Raw genomic sequence first — 26,298 nt, 5'->3', positions numbered from 1 at the left:
CTTTGTTTTTTCTTCATACAGTAACTCCATTACTAAGAGACGGATAAACATTTCTACAACTGAGTTTTGCTTGTTTTTCTTCCTTCAGCACAATGATAAATAATCTCAAGACATTGTTATTTTCACTATTTCAAAAACAGTGTAAGCAGGCCCAAAGCAAAAGTGAGGACTTACACTATTACACATGGCTCGATAAATATTTGGACTGTACTGTAGTTTGATATTTTGGCTCTGTGGTCTTATTACTTTGGATGTGAAGCGACAGTTTGATTAATTACAGGAATTCTCAGCTGCATTGAATGAAAGGTTAAGCGAATTAAACTCGCTGGACGCTGTCCCTTACTTTCTGGGAGTCCTGACTGGGAATCAGCATTCCTGCTGTAACCCCTCACCTAAAATATTGCTGAGGAAATTGAAAAGCAGACCCTGGATCAGCATCCAAAGGCAATTTGACCCTATTAGCTTGAGGGAGATGCAATGACTTAGTCAGGAAAGGCCAAGTGGCTTTGAATGTGTTCTTTCAGAGGAATATTCAGGCATAATTTTCAGTCCTTAAGTGGAGCACATGGCTCAAATTGCAAATTATACAACAGCTCCAGGCTTTATATAAAATGAAGTCATCATTTCTCATAAAAACTCTTTTTTTTTGACTGTTAAAAAAGTATTTATCTCACAAATTTATTTCTTCTGCTTATCACTTAATCATTCAACTAGAAGTTGTTTCCTTAACTAATTTTGTCATTCATTACCTAAATGTAGTATACAAACAGCATTTTTCTGGCAATCTGCTAATGAATAATGAAGGTTTTACAATGTGCTTTGAGAGCACTCAAAAAACTTTTTTCTAGGCACTTGACTGTGAGCTCAATAGTCACAAAGCCAAAAAGACTAAAAGTGTCTCCTCCCATTTATGGACTGTAAGACAGTGGGTCTCTAAATAGGAACAAGACACCCTGACTGAATCTCTCTCTGGTTGTATAGATGTTTTGTGCCTCTTTGTGATCGTTTTGCGTCTGTTTGTGGTCATATTGAGTTTATGTGTAGTCATTTCATTGACTTTGATATGCTATGTATGTTGATATGTTATATACTAAGATATGTCAACAGTCACTTCAAACAGAGACTCTGGCACATGGGTCCCCTGACCCACTGGGCCCCTGGGGGATCCATTCATACCATCTCCATCTTCATATGTGAAGCACATTTAGACATTAAACCTTTTTAAAAACATATAAATTCAAAAACGGAGCGAGACACTTTTAAATGCCCTGTGCTGAAGGGAGTGACAGTTTGTGGATTTATCTTAGCTGAGATGAAACATGTGTACATATTTCGAGCACTGCCAATGCAAACAGATTTAATGCCCCTCTGTATTGGCGAGTCATAAAGAAATCACAGAAATAGCAAAGAGTCTGGAGGTAAAGCCAAATACTTGGAGCGCTCTGCTCTGTGTCGGACATATGGAATCTGAACCCACAGCTACGCCCATCACTGCAAGAGGAAAGTGGTTTTAGGCTGTGAAGGATTGTGGGATGCATATGGATTCCTTCGCATTGTTTTTTGGTGAGTCCTTGTTGTTCTTCATGAATACCATGTCATGACCCCTGTGACATCAACAAGAATAGTTAAATCTTTTAAAGGAGCTAAACCAAAATCATACAACAACAATATTGAGTATCCAAAGTTAATGGTAGCACACACACAGATCTTCAGGACGAACCTGACCTGAATCTCACTTTCACAAATTTATTCTGGCCATGTCAACAAAACATGCTAACAATCTGAGTTTCACCAAACCAAAGACTCTTAGCATATTTTGTTGACATGGCCAGAATAAATTCTGTGTGCGTGTGAGCTTTACCCTTGGGTACTGATGTTTGCATCAACAAGACCAAAGAGAAGATGGTCTAAAGAGATACAGTACGTCGCTCCTCAATAGACAATTGTAGATTGTTCAAAATCAGTTTAAGTCCATTTGAAAATAGTTTAAACGGTTTTAAACTTAGTATCTTAAATGTGTAGTGAAACTTTTCAGTCAAATTCATATAAACAGTCCTAAAAGTACTCGCAGTCATGACATGTTTGAACAGCTGTGTTTTCATGACAAATGAGAAAACTCAATGAGCCGCTGAGGACCCTGAGTCGAAAATTGTTTCGTAAACTGCTGTTTCCTGGGTCAGGAGTGACCTGCCCAGCGTAGTTTTAATCCCAGTTAAAACCAGCTAAAAGCACTTTAAATCTATCAATTTGTCTCTGGTTTGAAATTAATTCAAATATAAACACTTTTAAACGCAGTTAAAAGCAGTTTAAAATCACTATACACCATCTATCAAGTATCAACCTACTCAGCCAGACGTCACTACATTAACAAACAGTCAGTTATGTCACTGAATAGCAGAAATTGACCAAATATTTTCAACTCTCTTAAGGTTGTGATGATAAAAACCCTCTCAGTGAGGAAATGACTAACAGGTATTCATTTCAAAACTGCAGGGAAGGTCGTCTGAGTCCAACTCATCCTCCATCACGCTCACACAGTCTCACATACGTTCCTATACTCGCACATGGTTTCTTGACCCAGATTTTGACAGCGTGTCTAGAAACTCAAACCCACATCTTTTGGCCACAAACCTGCCTGTTACTGAACGCAACACTGACCATATATCCTTAGAGCGCTGTTTTCCCGAGGTTCACTTTATATTCTGGGTTTGGGAGTGCTGTTAAAAATCAGGTGCAGCGCTTTCATTGTTTTCATTATGTAGCCCAGCTGTACGCTTGTAGCGTGGTCTTTAAGGTTGTTTTTTTTTCTAGAATAACCAATTAATACTCTTAAGCTGGGTTTGAGTTTTGTGCTAACTCAGGAATCTTACAAACTGTCACTTAATATTTCCTGTCCATCCATAATTCCCAGTTTTAAAGTTGCAGTGGTATTTGGTTAGGCTCAAGTATCTGAGTGGAAAATGTTTTTGCAGAGGGTAATTCTGAAGCACAGAGCATGGCCGCACTATAGTGATATTTGTAATGTTGTTTCAAAGTTAGACAGAGCCCTCGTTCTCTACAGTCGTGCTTCTACATGCTAATAAATTGCAGACCAACTGTAACACCTACAGAGCAGCCATCGACATATTTAAACCACCTCAAGAAACTGTATATGTCAAACAAAAACTGGATAAATTCACCTCAGCTGGAGAAATCCTAACTTTCTGTTAGCAGTCATGTAACCATCACTTATTGAAAAATGATCAGTTTGGTTAGCTCTCAGTGTGATCACAACAAAAGCTATGTTTTCTCTTCCCCTAACATGGAAATGTGGGATTACTGCAGCATTAGAGGGTCTACCACAGAAGAAGAAGGCTGACTTGGTTCAGAAAGATGCTCATTAAGGTAAAAAGGAAACGTGAAAGAATTCTACATCTTTTTTTCTTCTTTTTTTTAGCAGAACCATCATCATATCATCATAGTGTCATACTTTGCTTTAGATTTAATATTGCTCAGCATGTTTAACCCTTAAACCTCAATTAACTGTGGGTCAGTTGTTACAAATCCGTGCCGTGTAGCCAAACCCTCAAAACTTTGTTTTAATTTCTCATGTCAGACAAATTGGGGAGAAATGCATTTTAAAATGATGCACAAGAGAAGAAATAGTCATAACTACCTGCCAGACTTTCACTTTTCACTTTACATTGTACTGTTTTTGTTCAGTGTTCGGGTCACTGAACTACCAAGCATCACATGTCGCTGCCCATTTAGTTTTCGTCTGTATCTGTGCCTGTATATCTCCATGGGCAAAGATCATCATGGTATAAAATCTTTTTTGGCATTGTCTTTGTATTTATCAGGGATAATGTGCATGCAATGGCAGAAAAGTGCTACGAGTCAAGAACTCTACAGGGAACCTTATAAACAACCCAAAAGTATAATCCAACTGTGCATCAAATTATAGCCGTCAAAATGTGGTGCATAGAGCAATATTTCCTATGAAATGTAGTTAACTAGAAGTATACTAGAAGTAAGTTGCATGAAGTAACATACAAGGTACTTCAGAATTGTACTTTCTATATGCAGTCCTTAGGGTTGATGTCAAAACAACGCTGTGAAGATCATTTTAAGACAAGCACATACTGTATGTTTTGATGGTGGGAGGTATCCTCTGACTGGCTAAATGCATACAGACTGTGGGACTGATTGCCTGACAGCTCATGGCCCCTGACTGGCTTTACCCGAGGAGGTGCTGGTTATATCTGCCTGGATGTTCTTTGTTCCGCAGCTCTACCTGATGATGGTCCAGCAACTGGAACATCGTATCTTTAATGAAGCTTACTGCAAGTAAAGGGGCAGAGTGCAGGAGCTTTCTCTTCTCTTGCTTATGAGCATTTCCCCCTACACACCTGTGTAAGACTTTGAAGTTGTGAATGAGCCTTTTAAGTCAAGTTTAAGGCAAGTGAAGTGTAAAGCAATGAACCCTCGATGTTTTTGGAGTTCTTTGCAGCAGCACTCTTAATAGTAAATGAGCAACACACACAAACAGAGCTCGATACAACTGCCTAACACAGAGCACTCGGCGGGTCAAAGCCTCATTATCCCTTGTCTGATCAGGGAGTCATCTGTACAAACAAGCTCCTTGCAAACCGCACAGGGGGGAAAATAAAGAAAAGGCCTCTGGGTAGCATAACAGAGCAGGCAGTAGATGGTTTGTTGCAGGAGATGCGTGCTGACAGTTACGCTGTCAAGACTGATACCCCTGATTGTCACCAGATGTTCGCCTCTGCATAATACATATCGTGTGATGGTGCACACATGAAATGCAGCGATTATAGCCAAATACAGATTTTGGTAATGGTTGGCGGAAATTAGGACACTTCCTGTCTGTGTACAAGGGCTGAATACCCTCTGTTCAATACTACCCCTGTGCTGAAAGAAAAAGAACGATCGGGAAACGCATAAAGGAAGCGAATGGAGTGTGATTTTACAAATAGCGACGTGTCGTTTTTGTGGGCTCTCTGGACCTGACATATGATGTGGAAATGGGTTACAAGCCTCAGCAAACTCTCTTTCCTGAAGAAAAATACATTATGTGCCATTCAAACCCCCCTCGCCACTGCTTCCCACCCCTGAAAATGTGTACAGATGCACCTACAGCTGAGGCTCTGGATTAGTCATTTCCCAGGTCAATGACCACATTCAATTTATTTGTGTTTATCTACATTTTCTTTCTTAAGTTTCTCCTCATAGTTTTCATAGGACGGTTAGACATAGACAAGCCATATTTCTATCAATGTTTTATGACTTTTTGAATGACTAAAGCTTCTTTCTTCTTTTTTTAGCTTCTATTCAAGTGTGTTATCCTCGTAATCATTACTCACCAAGTTATATAGCCCACTTAGATTTGATTTAATGGGGTCTGCAAATAATGATCATTTTCAATATTCAACTCATGTGCTGATTATTTCAGCAAATCACTATTTAGCCTGACATGAGAGAAATGTGCAATTTGCCGTTTTCATTTATTTGACCGACCCAAAGATGCAGTTTACTTTTGTAGAAAGAAAGAGAAAAGAGGGAAAACACAAATAATCACATTTGTGATGCTGACACCAGTAAATTCTGGGTGTTTTTACATGCAGCTTTTTTTACATACAAGTAAATGGGGGGGCTGCGTTTTGTCTGCATAAAAATCACTATAATGTATGTACTTCTCAACTGATTTCAATGAGCTGTTTTTATATTCAAAGGTTTATAATTTATGATTTTATTTTTCAAAACTTTTTTCTACTCCAAGGCAACATTTTTTTTGTCCAAAACCCAAATAATTAAATATTCATTCACACCCAGACGATATTCTGTAGTTTTTGCTTGATAAATGATCAAACTTATTGTTGCTGAATAGTTTCATCACATACTCTAATACATTTAATCCAGCGGAGGGTTGATTAAAGTGCAGATGATCTAATTTATTGCACTAATTAACTGTTACTTGCTCTAATGAAGTTTTATTTTTCAATGTTTGGACAACTCTACATAGCTAACATAAAACGGTGAAATTCATTGGAGCCTCAAGGTGGGGACAATTATCTTTCACCTCTGGAATGAGGCCTCGCTAATCAACTGTAAGGCTATTACCAAAGTGACTTGGGTTTAAAAAATATTCCCTAAGAGTCCCAAAGAGACAGCTGGAAGCTATTGTAAGTGCTTGGGAGGTCATGAGGGAACGACAACCTGTGTGTGCTCTGTGTATAATTGTTTTATTCTGAAACAACCTTGGAGTGAGTGTGAGAGCACCTTTGAGATGGACGGGAGGGGGGCAGAGAGAGCATTTATAAGGCACTTGTTTTTACTGGCAAGTGCAGGAGACCTTGGAGGCAGCACATATGACACCATTGTAATACGCCACGTGAAGGAAACCATGGCCTTTACTGGCACCTTAGAAAAAAAACATGGATGACCTCGGAGAATGCCTGGTTTTCAGTCGAAACACCCCCTCAATTTCATTTCACACTACATTAGTAATCTAATTACGTGGTGAAATGTTACACCGGCCGGGGTCCTCGGGTGTTGAGACAGAGCTGAAGCCTGTGGAAAGACACGGTGAGCTCACAGCATGGTCGCTCTGTGCCTCTGCTACCGTTGGAGGATACGGTGAACCTCGGCGCTCCACCCCGGCTGCCCTGCCAGCCTCCACCGTAAGCCGAGACCTCTCTCCATAAACGCCAGCAGCTGAGTCGCAGCCATGAGCTGTCAGGCAGCATTAAGGCTGAGCGCTCTGTACTCGACGCACAGGCAGGTTCCCGGGGAGGCCGCCCAGGCCAACATCACGTCCCAGAGTGGCCAAAAGATCAGGCCCACACACTCGCCCACACATCCACCTCAAAAACAGGCGCCTCAATTCACTCAGTCAGCCTGAGGGAGAGAAATTAGAAAGACCCTTCCACCCAGATATGAACCATGGGAACGCTGTCTGCCCTCAACCCCAGCTGCCCTCCCCTTGAAATTAATTAAGTGTAATTTCACCTACATAATGGGATACTATACATTCAACAGGATGACCGCAATAGTGAACCATTTTTCAGTCATCAAATTGTGTTTTGCAAAGCAGAACTCTATTTAACCCACAGTCCAGGGTTGTAACCTCATGAAACCAACCAGCAGCTCCCTTATAATGTTGTTTACTGCCAGATTATTGGTGGTATTTTCTCACATTCTTCATAAAACAATTATGTTCAGGGAGGAAAGCTGCCTTTTGTGTTTGCAAACTGTGTGGAATTCAGAGAGTCAGGACATTACCTACCAAGGCGAGCTATTGTCTGGGAGTGAGGTTTGTGTTGGACTCACTCCACATCACCTCATGTTTGAGATTACGGCACAAGCCACCCAGAAAGCAGTATCCAAGTGGAATTTTTTAATAAATTTGTTCAGCATTACACAAAAAGCAACCTTGCCTGTTTGCTGGATATGGAGGGAAAATGAAGTTGCCGTCCTGTGTGAATTTTTTTTTTTTTACTGTTTTAAAGAAACAATTAGGATCCCAATCAGGTTTTTTGTGGATTAACATCAAACAATGTTGCTTTCTTAATTTTATTTGCAATATTGTGTAAAATGTACTATAAATTATTTCTGCTAATGACAGTCATGTGATATGACTGAAACCTCCAGAACAGTTACTGAACAGACATTGTGCCAAGACTGTTGTTGGAACTGCTGATGAGGACAATGTGATATGGTCAAACGCTCAAGAACATCTACTAAATGGACACTGTAATGAGTTTACTTTCCCAACTTTCAAAAGGAATTTTATTGTTTTATATGTATGTTATAGAAGCATTGTTGCAGTGTTGGCTCTTTGCTCTTTATATAATTAATGCAGGTTTTTAGCATCCGCTGCTTGTGTTTGAGTTGTGCAATTAAAACATCTTCAGAGTCCTGTTGTTGGGTTTGAGTGAGACCGAACTACTGCTCCAAGATTTTCAAGGCATCTACAAATTGTTCTTGCATGTTCTTATCCAGGACTCAATCAGGGTTGACCTTAAATGTGAGCTGCAGGCCTGCTAATCTGCCTCTGCTGAATGCATCAATCTGTGTCAACCCTGGAAAACAGAGTGGAAATGGTGTTTGCAGTGAGCTCACTGTTTGAGTGCTTTCACTTGCTAACATGCCCAGTTATAGCTCTTGAAGTGCTTTTTTCTATTTCTCTTCATTTCTGTGTTTTACTCCGTCCATTTTTCTTTACTGCCATTTACTTTTATGCACATCATTTTTTTTGTAATATTCCATGGATCTGCTGTAGAGGAGGAATGAGGGCTACAGTTCATCTGGTTTAAAAACATACTAAAACAGGCTTTCGCCATAAAAGTGGAGAAAACTACCCTGCCCTTGACTTTGTCATACTAAATCTACCAAATCTACCTCTGGGACAATAGAGTCTAAATCTTAATCTGAATCTAAAACTAGTTTTGACAAAAAGATTCCTCAATATCACATTACACGAATGAATATTTAAGTAATTAAGATTTCAAGGTGCAATCTGTAATGTTTGGCCACCTGCTCCAAAAAGAATTAGGCAGCATTTCACTTCCTTTTCCCACTCCCCGTTCTCCCCTAATAAACTCTGAAATGTTCTCAATAATATATAGTCATTGCCTCATCTCATTCAAGGTCCGTTTATTGGTCATTTTACAACACAAAGTTGCACAGCAAAATGAGGGTTGTAGCTCCTTCATGCTAAACACACTCAACATATTGTATATGCAGATGATTACATTTAGAATAGAACAGAATGAACTATAAAATAAGATAAAAACAACATATACAGAAATGCATATGCATTTATACATTAACACACAGCCACATACACCCAGGATATAATTATGTAGTGCATTTTTTTCTAATTTGCATCTGCAGAAATGTAGTACAACAGCAACAGGATATTAATGACATAATAGTCTTATTTTCAGAAGTTTGACTCCTGGGAAATATTGTCAATCAACTTTGTGTTTACATCAGTAATGCTTGGTGCTCAAACGCAATCAAAGTCCACCTCTGTCTGCTTCCCATCCTTACCGGAGTCTTCTGCCGTGTCGGCTCAGAGCACCGTCTGCCTGTCGAGAGCAATAGCCTGATCCAGGGTGCTGAGATGAAGCCAAGTCTCTGGTGATGTGGAGCCAGGTCTCTGTAATCAGTCTCTGCTTTCCCTTTGCCTGTCAGTCCCATTTCGTCGACTGCACCTTCTCACAATGAGCAGCCAGGTTCAGGCAGGGTTAGTCATAGCTCCTATCCTGGTGTATCATAAACTCCCTGCCCTCATTTGGTCTCACTGGTGGTTGTAAGGTTCCATGAGCAGCGATTGTCAGGTCCAGTGCTCTTAATCCAAACCCCACAATTGAGTGCATTTTCTGACACACCACCCTCTGCAGTGTTTGTTCCCGTTGAATGCTGCTGGCAGTGATCATTTCAAAGTCTGCTACAGCTAATCCAAACTGAAAAAACAGATTAAAACAAAAATGTGGTGAAGTAATTATTTAGACGATAATGCACTGAGCCATAAAAGATAAATGGGGAAAAAAGGGGTTTAAACATCATAATATACTAGGTCTCTGAAAATGTGTTGTATTGGTATCATCAATAAAACTCAAATGTTCACATGATACCAATCCTACTGATTGCTGATGATTACTGTTTATGTATAAAGCTATAACACTTTTTTTTAATCTTCTCCATTAAACTGTCTTCAAAAATGCATGCAAAGATAATTAATGTCTATTTTCTTTTTTAACCAGCTTTCCTTCTTATCTTTTAAGTTTGTCATCCAAACTCAGAAAAGCTGCATAAGAGGTGAATATTGTTAAATAACCTTCCATAACTGCACCAGAAACAACAAACCAGTTGAAATGAGAAGACTGTTAAGATGGAAAAAAAAAAAAGAAAGAAAACAGTGGCCTTTTTATTTCTGCCTTGCTGCCTTTGACTTCAATCTCTTTCTCTTTCAGAGTGGATAAAAGTGTGATTAGGGTCTCATGTGTATGTGTGTGGCCTGCAGAGCTCAACTGCTGCATACCTGCAGGCTGCACGCAGGTACCCTTAAATCTTCTCCCTAACATCAACCTTCTGTCAAAACAACTCTAAATATGTGTGCCACGTGAATCACACTGACTCTCTTAAGAGGTTGTATGAGTTTCTGTGTGTCTGATTGAGTCAGATGGATTTACATCTCTTTTTGCTTAGCAGATTGGTCACAAATTCTTATTTTCACATTAACTGGTGTGCAGACATGAGCATTTGTGTTGAAGATATTTTCTTTGTGAGTAGAAGGGGGCAAAAATTTGAAACGCTATCCCTCTTGATTGTCACCAAACGCGTTGCATTAACGCTAACCACAGGATGCTCTTCTGAAGGATCCACATGCATGCCAGAGACAGACAGCAACCGGATATGAACACTGTGTTGCAGCACAAAATGCATTCCTATCGAGTGTATCCCATTGTCATAACAGCTACATGACATGAACAGCGCCTGACAGCAAAACCCATGACTGCCGGTGATTCGTTTCGCATAATTCTGCCAGTGCCTCTCCATGGAGGGTTGAGGACAGAAAAAAATCCCACAGATGTACAGGGAATCAAATGGCTCACATGGTAATGCTCCCCGTGAGCTGTCAACAAGATATGAAACTCTATGCCTCATGAACTCACCGTTCCTCCAAAGTGGTCCATTTGGTGCCCCTGCTACCATATCCCATTGCCACCGCCGGGAATTCACCTCAACATAACTCAACGAGCCCTTACCTTGACGCAGTAGGCGAGCGGGAGGTCGAGAGCCATGTTCATGTAGACAGTGAGAATAAGGTTTCCATCAGCTGCGAGCCACCTGCCTGAACCGTGAGATCACAAAGTCAGACTGCGGATTGAAGCTGGAAAATATTTGTCAGAATTTATAGAGATTAGTGAGTGATGTATTGCTGTTGTCAAGGGAAGGGGATAAAGAAAGAAGAAAAGAAACTTGCAATTCTAAATAGTGGTGTTTATCATGTTTGATTGCACTGAAAAGAAGGGAACGTGACAAAATCTGTCTACATACATATAAAACACACACACACACACACACACTGTGCATGAGCCGTCAGCTGATTTATCTCACGTGGTCTTCAAACTATAAAAGCTGGTCTGTGTGATCACTTGCTCTCTCCCTTCCTGCAGGTGCATCACTGTCTTTAGGTTTCGTTTGACTTGTTTTAATAAATTACTCTTCTACTCTTCTTTTATGTAAACCCTCCTGCGTTGACTCCCTACTTGTCACATCCCCTGAGCCAGGTTGTGACACACACACACACACACACACAAGCTCTGCATGTGTGTGAAAACAACAGCCACACGCTGTCACAGCTGGTAATTACACCATAAGAATGTTTTGGGTTAAGTGCCTTATGTCTATGTGACTGCAGACGGCAACATCATCAGCATGAAATACAATGATTGTATTTACAGTGGCAAAAATAAAATGTGTGAACTCTCTTTGTGCAAATTCCACTAAACCATAAGCCCATCTAAAACCCATGATGATGACTGTACATTGCTGCTCTTTCAGCAAGATGTCTTATCTAAATTCCATAAAAGCAGAGTCTCTGAGGAAGCGTCCAAGACCAACAATAAACTCTTCATACCAGTGTGTCTACAGCTGATATTGTTTAATCATGACCGGTTATCTCAAAGGTACTTTAACACAACAAATGTAACCATTTGGAGCCATTTGGCACTCCCAGGCTTTTAGAGAGAATAACAAGCATTTGAGCTAAAATGTCTTTATGTGTTAAAGTGTCTGTCATTGCAATCAGTTGTATGCAATAACAGAGGAAGTGAGAACTCTATTTTCATGACAGTTGTGGAGAACCACAAATATATTACTCACAGAATCAGAGACCACTGGACTAAATAGCAAAATGGAGAAGGCTTTGTTTTTATTTTTGCTGCTAATCAGTGCAGCGGGATAAGCCCTATCTTTGAATTCCAAGTGCAACAGGAAGACCTGATTAGGTTTCAAAGGAAGTTAGTGCAAAGTTGTGGTCACCAAAACCAATCTGGAGTGGCCAGCTGGACCATGAAATGAACCTATTGAGAGCAATTCAATAAACCACGATCATGCATTAAAATAGTGACATACACTTTATATTTCTTGCTGTGGCTGACTGATATTCAAAAGGAGTAATGTCATTATTTTCTTCCTCTCCTTTGGGCCAGAAAGCAGAAATACACCATATTTTGAAGTGGCATGTGGTGGACTATTATTATGTTTGCAACTGTAATATAAACCCTGTCGCACCAGCCAGCACATTTAGGAAGCCACATGCCATAAGAAACAGTGTTTGAGTGTAAATAAAGCAAAGTTTCCTTATCCTAACCTAAGTTATATGAAATATATAAATATATATGACAAATTTTGATTTCTTAACAAGTAGAACAGCAATAGAGATGGCTAAAAAGGCTATGTTGTATGAATATGAAGTATAGAAAAAAAGATTGTTGTGGTGATACTTAATGTCACTTCCACTTCCTTTTTTCTTCTTGATGTTGGTTACAGTGAACTGTGTTTTACCCTTGTCTCTATTCAAAACACTGCTGGACAAGAATGTAAGCCGCTGGCCCAACCACCAGGACCAACTGGGGTTCAGTGTCTTGCTCAACAACATGAGCCAGGGGTCAAACCACCAACCTTCCAATTAGTGAATAAAATACTTTGACCCGGTCAGTCGGCTTGCCTGGAGCTTCACTATAGCAAGTTAAGTGTGCTCTGGTGCCCGAGTGTGTCAACTTGTGAAAGCCAGATATGCAATACGTTATCTCGTGCAACTTTTTTTATTCTAAAATGCACAAGTTATGCTGAAGTTAGAAATTTGTGGAGAAAAATGATGATACTTTGAGGAGAAAATGGGGCCAATGAAATAAAATCCAGCCAGTGGCAGCTAATATGGGCTTTATAGCAAGTTTCGGCTAATTGTTTAGCTGTCCAGCCTGTAGCTTTACTCTTTCAGGTCACTCTCCCAGTGTTGTTTTCAGCCACAAGAGCAGCTGTTTTCAGTGAAAAACTTCTAAAATTACACTGTACACCCCCTGCTCAGCACCAAACAGCAGACAGACAAAGTTAGCAACTAGCTGGTGGACACAGTGAAGCATTTAGCAGTTGAAAAGACTGATGTTTCCTTCAGGAGTTGGTGGAGACTAAAAAAAGAGTGAATACAGAACTTGGATTCGCCAGCTGACCAGATACACAAACCCAAATGAATGATAATGTTGCCCGCAGACTGCTGGATGCGTAAATACTGTAAGCAACTGTTTTCTAACAAGTTCACTACATCAACCTAAAAGGTGATGATTGGGGGATGTTGCGTTCACAGCTTGTTCCTGCTGCCCCCAACTAAGCAAAGAAAACAGTTATTGCTATTATTCACCTTAAAAAACTAACCATTTAAAATGTTCAGTAGAAAATGCAAACATTTCTCTATGACCAGGGCATGTCGGGTCGGGTCCCTATCAGAGGTACAGCCCTCACTTTGGTCTCTGTCATGTCAATCAAAAACATACAGTGGTAATAGTAATGACATAGAACTAAAAACTCACTTTATCTGATGGGAAAACATGAAAAATGTCAAGTCAAACTTGATCGGCATTTAAATACATACATAATGGGGGGAGAGTAGCCTATTTACCTGTATTGAGAGGAAATTAAACTGTGGCGTTTAATGCGTGTTGCGGTAAAAGGAAATGAACAAGCAGACAAGCTGCTGACAGCTCTGACAACGAGACCCACTGAAGCACAAACACTCTTACAAGACTTTTATTGCAGCTCGTCTCTCACAGCGTCTTTAATGAAGCTTAATTATAGAGTGGAGGAACAAAGCTGCAGACAGAAGCGTGGACTACATCCCAACGTTTCTGTGGCTTGGGATGCATTTTCAGAGGACCTACGTATATGATTTACCGTCAGCGTGTCTGCGTTTGTGTACCTGTCCGTGCGGTTGCCAAGTGGTTGAGATGAGAGGAAATGTATCTCAAGTGAATAGATGTGACTGTGATGGTTGAACACCTTTCTCGCCAAATGGTGAACACACTTTTCTCTCATTTTTCTCTCCAAAGACGTGACGCCCAAGTGGTTTGTCTGGGTAATTTCAGACTACTCTTTCAGCTTTGTCGGCAGGGATAAAATGCTGATTCACAAAATATCTTTCAAAGTCTTCATTGTCGAAACAGAGAAAAGGAACTCCGTTTTCCAGCCAGTGTGGGTTGTGTGTAACCCTACATGTCTAAGTCTAATTGCTGAGATTGAAGTACAGTAGATCTTTTGATTCTCTCCATGTGAAATTGGCGTTTCCATTCCTGAATCCACACCCATGACACGAGCACTCAGCGCAAACATTTATTTCAGATTTGAGCGTTGTTTACAAACTACCAGTGACTGATGGAAAGTGAGGAACCACTTGATACTACGCCCCTCTCATTATAGCGGTTTTGGGGACGTTTTCACATGCAGAACATTTCTGGACGCCAAAATGACTTCATAATTGTCACTATGTCATATCGAAGCCTATCAACATCTCACAAGAACCAATAACTGACGTCAGCTTCTGACCAAAGTCAATGTATGCCAATTTATGTAATGACACACAAAAACATATTATCCTCTGCCAGGAATTTGGAACAACCTACTTTTATTTTATAGAGTCAAGATGTCAAGGCAACAAGCGTTTATTTACAGCGCGAGGTGGATTGCAAACAATCATATTTACAGTGTCGATGAATTCAAGACCCAGATATTTTTTTCAGACGTGATACATAAGATATCATAGTGAAAAAAGTCAAAGACATCTGTCCTAATTTTTTTGCACCACCACATGTCTTATATTCAATACTTCAATTTCCCACTGTTTGATAATCTAGCAACACATAACACTTAAAAGAGCATAACCACTATGTGGATGATTTTTATACAATTATCTCCTTTTATGAGCATTTTATGCTACCTGATTGTTACTTGATGATATATTATAAAATATTGACATTATAATATATTGATATTGGATGAAGTTATAAAGGATTAAGATTAGCTTGACAATTTACTAGTTTATTTTCAGTGATCAAGATTAATTTTCATGATTACAGACAATTTGGGGGAATTATCGTATAAACACGTGAAGTGAAACCTGGAAAACCGTCAAATGTGAACCAACAGAAAAGTTATCCAGGTCTAACTCACTGAGCCTGCCTCTTAAGACAGACCCCTGATGTGCTTACGTAACTGTTCGCGTACTGCTTGTTGTGTTTTAAAAGTGATCAGTTAGAGAATTAGATCTCCCACCAAGACTGAAAAATGATGCTCAATACCCACCGGCTCCTGGGTACTTGAATTACCACCATCTGGCATGTGCCAACCACGACTCTGGTCATGATGGGAAAAGTAAATATTTCAAAGAGAGTTTAGGGAGTTTACTGCCTTGATGCCATTGTTAGTTTCTTCGGAGCACGGTTGTTGTCTTTGGCTTGGCTAGAGTAAATATTTCTATTCCTCTGTTGTGTTAGAAAATGATGTGTATCCAGACCCTGGAGACTGATCCCAACCCAGACTAAATATAGCCTTTTTGATTTGTTCTTTACAGTGACTCGTTTGCCTTTTCTTAGTTTGTGTGGGTGAAATGCAACTTTTACAACACATTATCTTTTTTTCCCATCACTGATTTGCTGCCACCGTGACATAGCTTGGCTATAATCAGCATCCCTCTGTTGCATATGTGCCGACGCTCACGGCAGTTCAGGGTGAGGGTCCGCTTCACAACAAAACTCTGCACCTACGAGATCAACCACGGGCGCAACAATTTATCCATTTATCTGCCTCACACGGGCTTTGTTGTTCAGTCACGTTTGAGGCATTACAGTTGAGTTCAAGACACGACAAAAAATGTTTTCTTCACATCATTAGCAGCTGATTTAGATCAAAGTCTTATCTATTGGTTGTCACATGGTGCGCATCTGATAAAGAATGCTTGCCTTGAAAGTGTGGAGAAAACGGGTGGTCTGCAGTGGCAAGGTAGAGTGATTTGTGAGCCCAGTGGAGAAAAGGAAATCAGGATCTGAAAAAAGGATCTGAAAACATTTTATAATTCTAGTCTGTTTTTCTCCTACACAAAATTGTTGTCACACAGCAGGGAAAGTGTGCAAGTCAACCGAAAAATGGCGAAGGATTCCTTGCACAAGCCAAAGTGGTCTGCTAGCCGCAAAAATGCTAATATGACAATTGTTGGATAACTCAATTAGCTATAAAGACAATTAGGGTGCAGTTGGTTGAAGACAATAGCAGAACAGCAGTGGACGTATCAATATATCCATGCAAGGCTCATTAAACAGTCTCAAGGTCAGTGTAATACAAGCCGAGTGTATGCGAGTGTTCACAGTGCCGGGCCTCCTCTTGATCTGTTTCCCATCAGTTTCAGAGGGATTATTTGGTCAACACGACGCCTCAGCAACTCAAGCAGAATCAGAGCGGGAATGTCATTTCAGACGACAGCATCTGGCCTGCGAGAAAGTTGTAACGCTGCCGTGAGGAAACGTCCTCGCTCAGATCTTTACAGTCGACTCCGAGGACATGTGATGTGCTGGAATCGTAAACACTTATATAGACCGTCAGGAACTGAAATCTGCAGTCAATCAGACTCCTGCTGCCAAAGACTGAGTCAGATCCTCGATTTCTTCCACACAGGACAGACTTTAAGGGATTTTCACTTCCGTTTAGCCTCATATTTTTTTTTTCGTTTTCCGGCCTGGCCAGGCGAACCGGTGTCAGATCCTGTCCACAGCTGTGCGTCCTCAGCCTCTGGTTTAGCTCGTACCTCATATAATTTGGTAACCGCTGAGGCCGCCTCTGGCTTTTGACATTTGAGGCTTGCAGGGCCATGACCACCAGAATAATCACTTACTCTCCTCTAAAGACTGCAGTCATTGTCTGAAAGAGCGATTGCAGTACAAGTCTTTGAGTAATAATGGCAAACATATCTGATGTTTTATGGATCTATGGCGCCATGTGGTGTTTTGACATCATCTTTACCATATTCTGTTTTTAAGAGCAAAGTCAAATCCCAAGCACAAACAAAAAAAACTTTTTTTGGAGCAAGACCCAAACTTTAGCATCTATAATTCATATTTTACATTACGCTTTAAACAAAAGGAGATTATTTTAGTTGAAATAAAGAGTTGTTTTCAAACATTAGATGGGTCCGTTGCCTGCTACCACTCAGCCCCTTGTCTTTCAGTGATTTGGCACCAGATCAGCCGTCTGTCTCTGCAAAGGCTCGGCTGCATCGTGGCTCAAACTCCAAATCTGCTCCGGAGGTTGTGGCCTCGTTGGAATGCATCCACAAACACACAACCTCTACCGCTCTCTCTCACTCTCTCGCTCTCGCCGTCATGCACAGTCGCTGTTTTTTTTCTGTCTTAAACTCCCTCACTCCTTCGCTCTCAGACATGAACACGCCCTCCACGCTTGGCTTCCCCCTCGCCAGAAGATGGGAACTCAATTACCAATGGCTCTGTTCACACTGCAGCTGAAAACAGAAAAATATTTCCACATATATCAACTAGATCTGGTGTTTTGGTCCAGTTTGAACAACAGTAACCTTGTTGTGTGGAAGGCTTTTTACGAAAAATTTTAAAAAGAAAGTAAAAGAAAGCCCTCTTATAAAAGAAGAAAGTAATTGAAGTAATTTCAGTAATTGAATACAAAAATGTAAAAACACAAATGACCTGCTGTGTTATGATACATACGCATTATTATGACCCTTCAAGTAAATAAATAGATAACAGTACATACAGCAAGTTAAAGACGCAAATTGGATTTTAACATCATCGCTTTTCACTTTGATTAACATATTTTTAATGTATTTACTTTCAAATCAGTTTTCACACATGTTCTAAATAATGGCCCTCATCTTTTATTGTTTTTACTGTATAATCGGAATAAAATGAAATAATCACCCTGATAATGTATTTCAAAAAGAAGAATTGTTCAACCTTGTGAGAAATGCACTAAGCGTAGATGGAAAGATTTATGTCACTCTCACATGTGTGCATTAAAAAAATCTGCTTATCTTAGCATAACAACTAGAAACAGGTAGCCTGGCTCTCACTAAATAACATGTCCTGTCTTGTTTGTTACCTGTACACCTGTGACTATTTCTTGTTGAACAGCAGTGTATCCATCAGTACTGCTGTTTAGTGTTTTTGGTTGGTGAGCACAGATTTTAGACCACTGTTCACCAAGAAACTGTTTCTGCACATAAATCCCTGTAAAACCATACATTAAATAAACTGATGTTGCAGACTGTCTTGACAAAGTGTTCCTGTACAATGGAGAGAAATATAAATACCTGAATTTACCCAGTTCGGTCAAAACTACAAGATCAGTTTGAACATAACCAATTCATTTTTCTTAAAATGATTTGATGTGCGTTGAATAGCTCTAAGTCCAAATGTAAATACAGCCAGAGCACATTAGAGCAAGGTGACTTAGATCTCATGGCTGAGGACTAATGCCGGGTTCACACCCCGTGATAGACGTAGGGAGTCAGGAACGAAAATGGCCTTTGGGCGTAACAATCAATTGTTTTGTCCCGTGTAGTGTATCATAGTGGGCAGCAACCACCACATCTGGGACACCTCAGGGCCATCTTAACAGTCTGAACCCGGCATTAGGGGAGTCCTTTGGGGGCATAAATTGGCCAATAGATGTGTTTGCATAAGCCACATATGTCATTGCTACGCTCTTGACATCTTGATGCTGTTATATTACTCATGTGTTTTGTTTTTCAGCAACACTGTCAGTTAATATTGGTGCACGATATGAGTAACATCCAATTGGAGATTAAACATCTGATTCAGAATTGAGCATAATGTCCCAGCAATGTGAACGCAGCCTCAACCAGGCCCCCTCACCTCCTCCTTCCAAAACCTCAAACTCCACCTCTCACACCCTCTCACTTCTCAACCTTTTGTCAGCCTTATTTATCTGCTGCTTAAATTGGTTTCAGTGCAGCACATCTGTGGCTTGTGCATTGTGGGTTATACATACACGCGCACACACACACACACACACACACACATATTATATGAACCCCCATCATCCTTCCCTTGTGTTTGTCTGGAGGACGTCTACAGTGAGAGATCATTCATGCACATTTTTCAGCGTCCGGCTTGGGGTGAAAACAGATGGTTACCCCTCTGAGTGAGTTGAGACAGTGTTGCATCATGACTCAGCATCCCCAAGCCGAGATTTTGATGAAGGCAGAGAGGCATTGGGGGTTGGTGGGGGTTTAGCCCCCCACAGCGGCTCTCCTAATTAAGAAGTCAAATGTCAGACATTACATTAGGGAATTTTAATTAAAAAGTCCATTTCCAAAATACTGTCCATCTATTTTGGAAACACTTGGAGTCACTTGTAATTCGTCTTCCAAGATGTGGAATTTCATGTTCTTGTTTTGTCAAGCAAGGGCTTAAGTTACTGATTATCCTTTCAAAAGTACCAAAATGTTTTGATTTGGTGCTATTAATCATTTTGTAAGGTGCCATTTTCAAGGCTGGAGATTTACTGCTGTCGACATTAAAGTATTTAAATCCTTTACTTAAGTAAATGTACAAGTACAACAATGTAGAAATATGAAATTACAGGTAAAGGTCCTACGTTCCAAATGCTATAAAAGTAAAAGAAGTCATTTTGCAGAAAAAAGGCCCAGACCAACATATTATATATGATACAGGGGCAACAAAGCGTGAGCAGCATTTTATAGCTATAGCCCACATCGGACATGTCATTGAGGCAGAAGTAGAAGTCAAGGTACGGTACATGTGGTCAAACTGTTGACACACACTGAAGCTGCAGGAAACAGGGCAGTGGCATATTTTGACAAGCTGATGCACATAAACCTGAAATGATGAGGACACTGCTGGGGATTTGTGGTCTTACGTGAAACACAGATGTTTGCTGCCCTTACATCATATCAGAACAAAAGTCAGAATCAGCTTTATTTGCTAAGTATGTTTACATGCATATGTACATACATACAAGGACCCCAGTTTTTCCACTGTTCTCGTGAACTTACGCAGAAATAGAGATGCAGTAAAACGACACTGAATAAAGTAAACATAACCAGTTTAACTGCTATGTACAGATGTAAATGTATGCTACATAAAATTATGCAAAAAAACAACTATTAATAAATATTTGATGATTATGCTTATGTTACTTATATATACAGGTTACTTTATATATGTGAAGAAGATGGATATGACAGGATATGTGTGTATACAGTACGTACAGTGATATGAATGTAAACCAATATTGTCTCAGTTACCAGTCTGTGTAACACTGTGCACAAAGCTACCGATTCATCAGTGATGCTGATGATTCAGTGCACTTGTTCATTTTGAGGGTTTGGTCTTAAATATTCTTTCATTCGTGTACTGAGCATCCCTGTATTAGCTAGTTCTTCCTGTGTTTATTACAAAAAAGCTGGAATCATAAAGTTCTGTACTTCCTGTGAGCCAGAGGAATTTTCTCATGAAAGTGTTCAAAACACTAAGTTTAAAAGCTTTTATAAGTTGGATTGCAGATGTGAGGGTTGAATCACTGTTGTGTTATAGCAATCAGGACAAGAATTTGGCTAAATTAAAACGTAATTAAATGAAAATGTCAAAAACCTTTACTTTGAAATATCAAAGTTTAGTTTTAACTATCTGTACTTTGGCAGCAATAGATCAATCAACAGAATAAGTGAGTGTGTGTCAGAATTAGCATGTGGCACCGTCCCCATTCAAGCAGCTCTGCGTGTCCGGGGGAAATGTCAGAACTTTAAAACCCTCACGGTGAAATCCTCGAATCTAACAAGTCTGCAGGCGAGGCAATGCGATCCAAGAGCAGCGATGCGCGACTCGGTGTGAGGATGATTAAACAAAGTGCAGCAGTCGAGGAGGAGTGACAGAACCCTCAGTGATGAAAGCCAGACAGTGAAACGGTTCCTGAATGATTTTGTGAGGTGAAGCAGACCCAGTGACTAAAACATATTACATGATTACACTGAGGTGAAGAAAGAGCAAGGGGAAGTTTTACAGCTCAAACTGAACTGACTTCACTTTTCACATGCAACGATGCCTGAAACCAAAATGTTACAGACTCAATCAGGAATTTAATCCGTTGTCCAAGTTTGAATATACCCTTTTTTTCCTTTTCAGTGTTACTGATGGAGAGAGAATAACATTTTTAGAACTTTCTTTGTGTCAACAGAGCATGCTATAAGTTTTAGTGTGAAAAGTTTTGTCCAGTAAATCACTTAGCGCCGTAGCACCACAGTGATCAGACCAGACAGTAAAGAGCGGCCTGGATTCATGCTGATTTATGCCGTTGTCCCAAATACACTGATGTCGTTTCACAGAGGGGTATGTAGCACATGCCATAACTGTGTGATGAAAAGCTGAGGTCACTAGAGGAATTATTTAATAGCGTTTTCTAAAGCTACACTTGGCGATCTCACTGCACCTTTTCCCTTATATGACACCGATCTGATGATTGTCTGATGTTTCAACTGCAAGATTGATTGTTTTCCAGCAAATAGAAAAAAAACAAGAAGCTAATCAGTAAAATGATTTTGGTTTAAACAGATGAAGGTGTCCACACACCCAAGTTTCTATGTTGCATAAACGCACTGAAAACTGACATTTATAATATACAAATAGCTCCTGCAGTAGAAGGTGTGGTGGTAACCTAGTAGGGAAAAAAATCATACTTAAAATTCAAAATGATATAAAGAAAATTTAAAAATGAGCCCTGGTTACTGTATGTGGTTCAAAATCTTAACTAATGTAAGTATCGTGTATGTAGTATCTTGCTTGATTTTAGTGGTTAATTCACCTGTGCATTAAAAATATGTTAAAGAGGGCTAAATTTACAGGCTGGGAAAACAGCAATATGGCTCAAATCATCGTTACTATTGATAAGGCTGTTTGTCTGATATCAATATTGCAGATGTATGCAACCACACATCAGTACATCAGTTTTGTCATCTTTGTAAAGAAAGATTCTCCATCTCTGGAATTTAAGTTGGACAAATACAGTCAGTCTGTTTAGGATGTCATTCTTTGGTGCAGCTTCCAATTCTGCGAAGTTTAAAATAATGTCTGAGCCAGGACCAAAAGGGGCCAAGGCCTTTTTGTCATGATGAGCTCTAAATATCCAGACTGAGACTAAATCAACTCAATGCGGGTCCCTTGATGGAAACAAAAGAGACATCATAATGGCTAAGGTACTACTTTAATGTCATGAAAAAGGTGCCCCCTGAGCCTTTGGCATCATTACATTGAAGCGGTGTTGTCAGCGATGTGGCACACACTGTTGTGATCAATACATCACCTCACAGCACGCTGCCTGCTGGAGAGAAATCAATGAAAGTAGAGCCCCCAGAACTGTTAGCAGTAAAGGTAAATCATCAGTAAAGTCATCCATGCGTGTGGTTCCATTTCAGATCTCCCAACAGCCTTCATGACTGTATAGAGAAAAAAAAGGCAAACGTCCTTGCTGAGATTGGAACCAGAGAGTCTCGTTTCCAAAAGGCCATGTTGATGTCATTCAGCATCGACGCCAACTCCATCCAACCCCATCACTGACGAGGATATAGGAGCAACAGTGGACTGAGAAGTCTAGTGGTGATGCTTTTCAACTTCTGGAACATTTAAAGGTGACTCATTTTTTCACAGCCAAACACGTGTCAAAAACTCAGCACTTGTAGTTATTTTTGCTTTTAATCAACATACTTCCAGCTGGGCTTCATGTCTTTTTTCCTGAGTGGGAAACATGGCGATCATGGGAATCATTGGTTTTCCAGCACTTAGACATACCTAATTAACTGTAAATGGGCTAATTGTGATACTAAAAGCTGACTGAAAGATTTAACTCTCTAAAAATCATTCAAATAAAATCAATATGTTGCCCTGGAAATAAAAGGGAGTGCTAGCTTGTCTTTACAGATAAAACAGCTTTTATAAATGGTTCAAAGAAACAATATGGGAATGTACTGAAACAGGAAATTGTCTTTTCCATAAAGATCGTGTCACTCAAGAAAGTGCACAGCAAAATTTTTTTCAACTTTTGTAAAAAAATATTTTACATTCATTGCTAACTGTACGTTATATCCTCATTTATGAATTTGAAAAAAAGAAAAGAAAGCTGGCGAGCTAACAGCTGATATGCAAACAACCCTGGAAGCTCCCCAGGCTTCTTTTTATTTTCTCCATACATGGATGCTTCTGCCTGTCTGGCATTTCTCAGAATTGCATAATTTTTCATTTGAAAACACCTTACTGAAGAGGTGGGAAAAAGACTCTCCAAGTTAGTGAGCTTGCTAACTATCAAATGCTAAGTTTGTTATAACAGGACAGGAAGTGTAGGTGCAGTTTATGTGAAAACCGTTGCACTTTGGTGGTGCAACAAAACTAAGTTCCCCAAACTCTGCATGAAAATGTTTGTATATTTACTTCACACCTGCAAACAAATGTGATTATTGCAATTCCATTGAAATGAGCAGAATTTAACATAAACTTTCGCTATTTTACAAGTGGGTCCACTTGTGTGTGCACGCCCTGCCACAATTCACCTCCATTCTCAATTTAAACTGAGCTGTGCTCCACCTCAGTCATTTTAGATGGCTGCTTCTTTTAAAGTCACATTCATCTCCAGTTCTATGACAACATACAGTAGTGTTAGCATTGAAATGGATTAAACTAAGTCCTGCTGCAGCGTAGGGGGGGGGGGCATTGACAGGAGAACCTGCAGAACAGAACATGTGTTTGGCTCACACAGATGAGGTCAGTGTGCTGCAGACTGACTGGACCCCTCCGGCGTGGAGCTGAAACAGAGAGAGCTCTCTGGTCAGGAGCTAGCTGAGAGCAATAAATTGAACGAAAACGGAACCAACTCAAAGGGGAAACTATTCATCCCAGCCCCATAACTCTTCCTGCTCCTTTCCCCCCTATTATATTTTATGTCCGAGCTTTTTCGCACTGATTGCATTAGCAGGCCCCAAAGAGGCCTTGGAAGAACAAAGCCGTCATAGCTGGAAGCAGACCCAGCTCAGAGGAGGAGGAGCCCCGGGGTCTGGACAGCAAAATACAGAGCTACATAATGAGAAAAGGCGCTAGTGTCAACTTGTAAATGACTTCTCAACACACATTTCAAGTGTTCAATGGCTTTTGGTTTGGTTTTTTTCATCTCTTTATTGCAATTGTCTGTGTCTGTTTTGTTCATCTTTGACCACGATTTAATTAAACCTCAGTTTTATGTATTATGTTATTGTCCTTCTGGAAATCGCTGTGTAACGCCTTTAAGCATCACATAAATATTGCTATCTCCTCTGTCTGTTTTATTATTATATTCTTTGGTTTTTTATCAGCAGCACTTATTGTGTAAAACTGAGAATTTAGTTTTAGTACTGGAGCTCTGTAGTAAAAGTAATACAGGTTGTTGTAGTAGCAGTAAAGGGTGTAGTAGTTGTGGCGCTAAAGGCAGTAGTAGTAAAGGCTGTGATAGTAACAACTGTATGAGCAGCAGTAGTTGTTGAAGTATCGTAGTACTACAAATAGTGACACAAAGTTAGCACAAACTGCTTTATAAACAGTAGTAATAGTAGTAATTGTAGTAGTGTTAATGGCAGCAGTAGCAGTGCCAGTGGCAGTGATTGTAATTGCACTGCTAGTAGTAGTAATGGTGCAGTTATAGCAATTGTAGTTATATTAGTAGCAGCAGCCACACAGTATAAGTGACAGTAATAGTAACAGTAACAGTAGAAGCCATTGTAATTGAACAAATAGCTGTGTTTAGTAGCAACAGTGATGGTAAAGATCAGTACGAGAGGCGATAGAGGATGATAAACAACAGACTGCTCTGAGCATGACCCATATCAGCACTGACACTTCATTAGATGTGTTTGTAGCTCAGAGCTCAGACAGCAACACAGAGACTGTTTGTATTCACCTGACCTGCAGCGGTAGCTTGTGACCAGATGGGACTCTGGAGATTAGAAGCTCAAAGGGCTGTGAGGATGAGAAAGTGAGGTCATGGTGGACTGTATTGGACCCATGTATTGGTTCAGTCTTATTTACTTGTTAAAGTGACTGTACTGCATTTGATTCATTAAAACCTCAGCATTCCTTTGATTCCCACAGTGTCGTCATTGTGTTGCAGAGTTCACGGACGTTATCGGCACTCTTTGCTGTGAATGAATCATGGAAATTGCTGTAATTATCTTTCAACCAGATCCTCTTCACGTTTACAACCTTTAAACCCATGTTTTTCCTCATTGCATTCATCCAGAGGAGAGAGAGAGGAAATATCAATATGGCTTGCATCAAGTCAGAGAATAAATTATTCTTAATTGCTTACAGAGAGCAGTAATGCTTGGGGGGTATTGTGGGGAATCAGGGGGGGCAGCAAACCAATGGTGACTCTAACAGTGTATAGCAGGTCATGTATTACGTAAAAGTGGAAGGTAAAGCTATTACAATTCATCTTTCTGCTGCCAATAACATAGTACAATGAATAAACTAGTACTTTTCAAAATCTACTAATGGATATTTTAATACTTTTCTATGTCTCTAGTCCTGTGACTGACAGATGTAACTATGATAATTTAGTAAGTCTGCAGGTTTATGTACAGCTGGGACATTAACTCAAACCTGTTCAGTAAATCAAGTCTGTCAGACAGGCTTCCCTTTGCAGCCTACCATAGCTTGTCAGCCACCAGACTTCATTCACAAATTCAATGATTTTACCTGACAGAAAACGGGAGTTGCTTGTCTACCACTACCTTGATTGGTTAGTTTGCTTGTATTGTTGTGTGACTTTGGTGTTTTAGTTTAATTTACTACATGTTAGTTCAACGATTGAGTCAGCAGTAGGACAGCAAACACCTGTGTTCTCCAAGGTAAAATTATTGTTTTTGTCAGTGGAGTCTGGTGGCTTTGATATGACAATATTCTAAATAAGCTACAGCATTAACTGGCATTGGTTGTTTTTTAGGCGGGCTTTTTTTTCAGGGGGCTAAAATATGTTTTTCTACTGCTCCCGTCCACAACTTAGCGTCTGTGCCGAAACTCCTGCCTGCTCCACCAACCTCAAGTGTTCTGACCACAGTCTAACAGTGGATAAGTAGCTCATGCAACCCCACTTCATATAATCTGAATTATCCCTTTAATGCATCTGAAAGTACAATAACAAGTCACATGCAAAGAC

This window comes from Pempheris klunzingeri, chromosome 9 (genome assembly GCF_042242105.1).
Source record: "Pempheris klunzingeri isolate RE-2024b chromosome 9, fPemKlu1.hap1, whole genome shotgun sequence".
NCBI lineage: Eukaryota > Metazoa > Chordata > Actinopteri > Acropomatiformes > Pempheridae > Pempheris > Pempheris klunzingeri.
Note: the sequence above shows the minus strand (reverse complement) of the source record.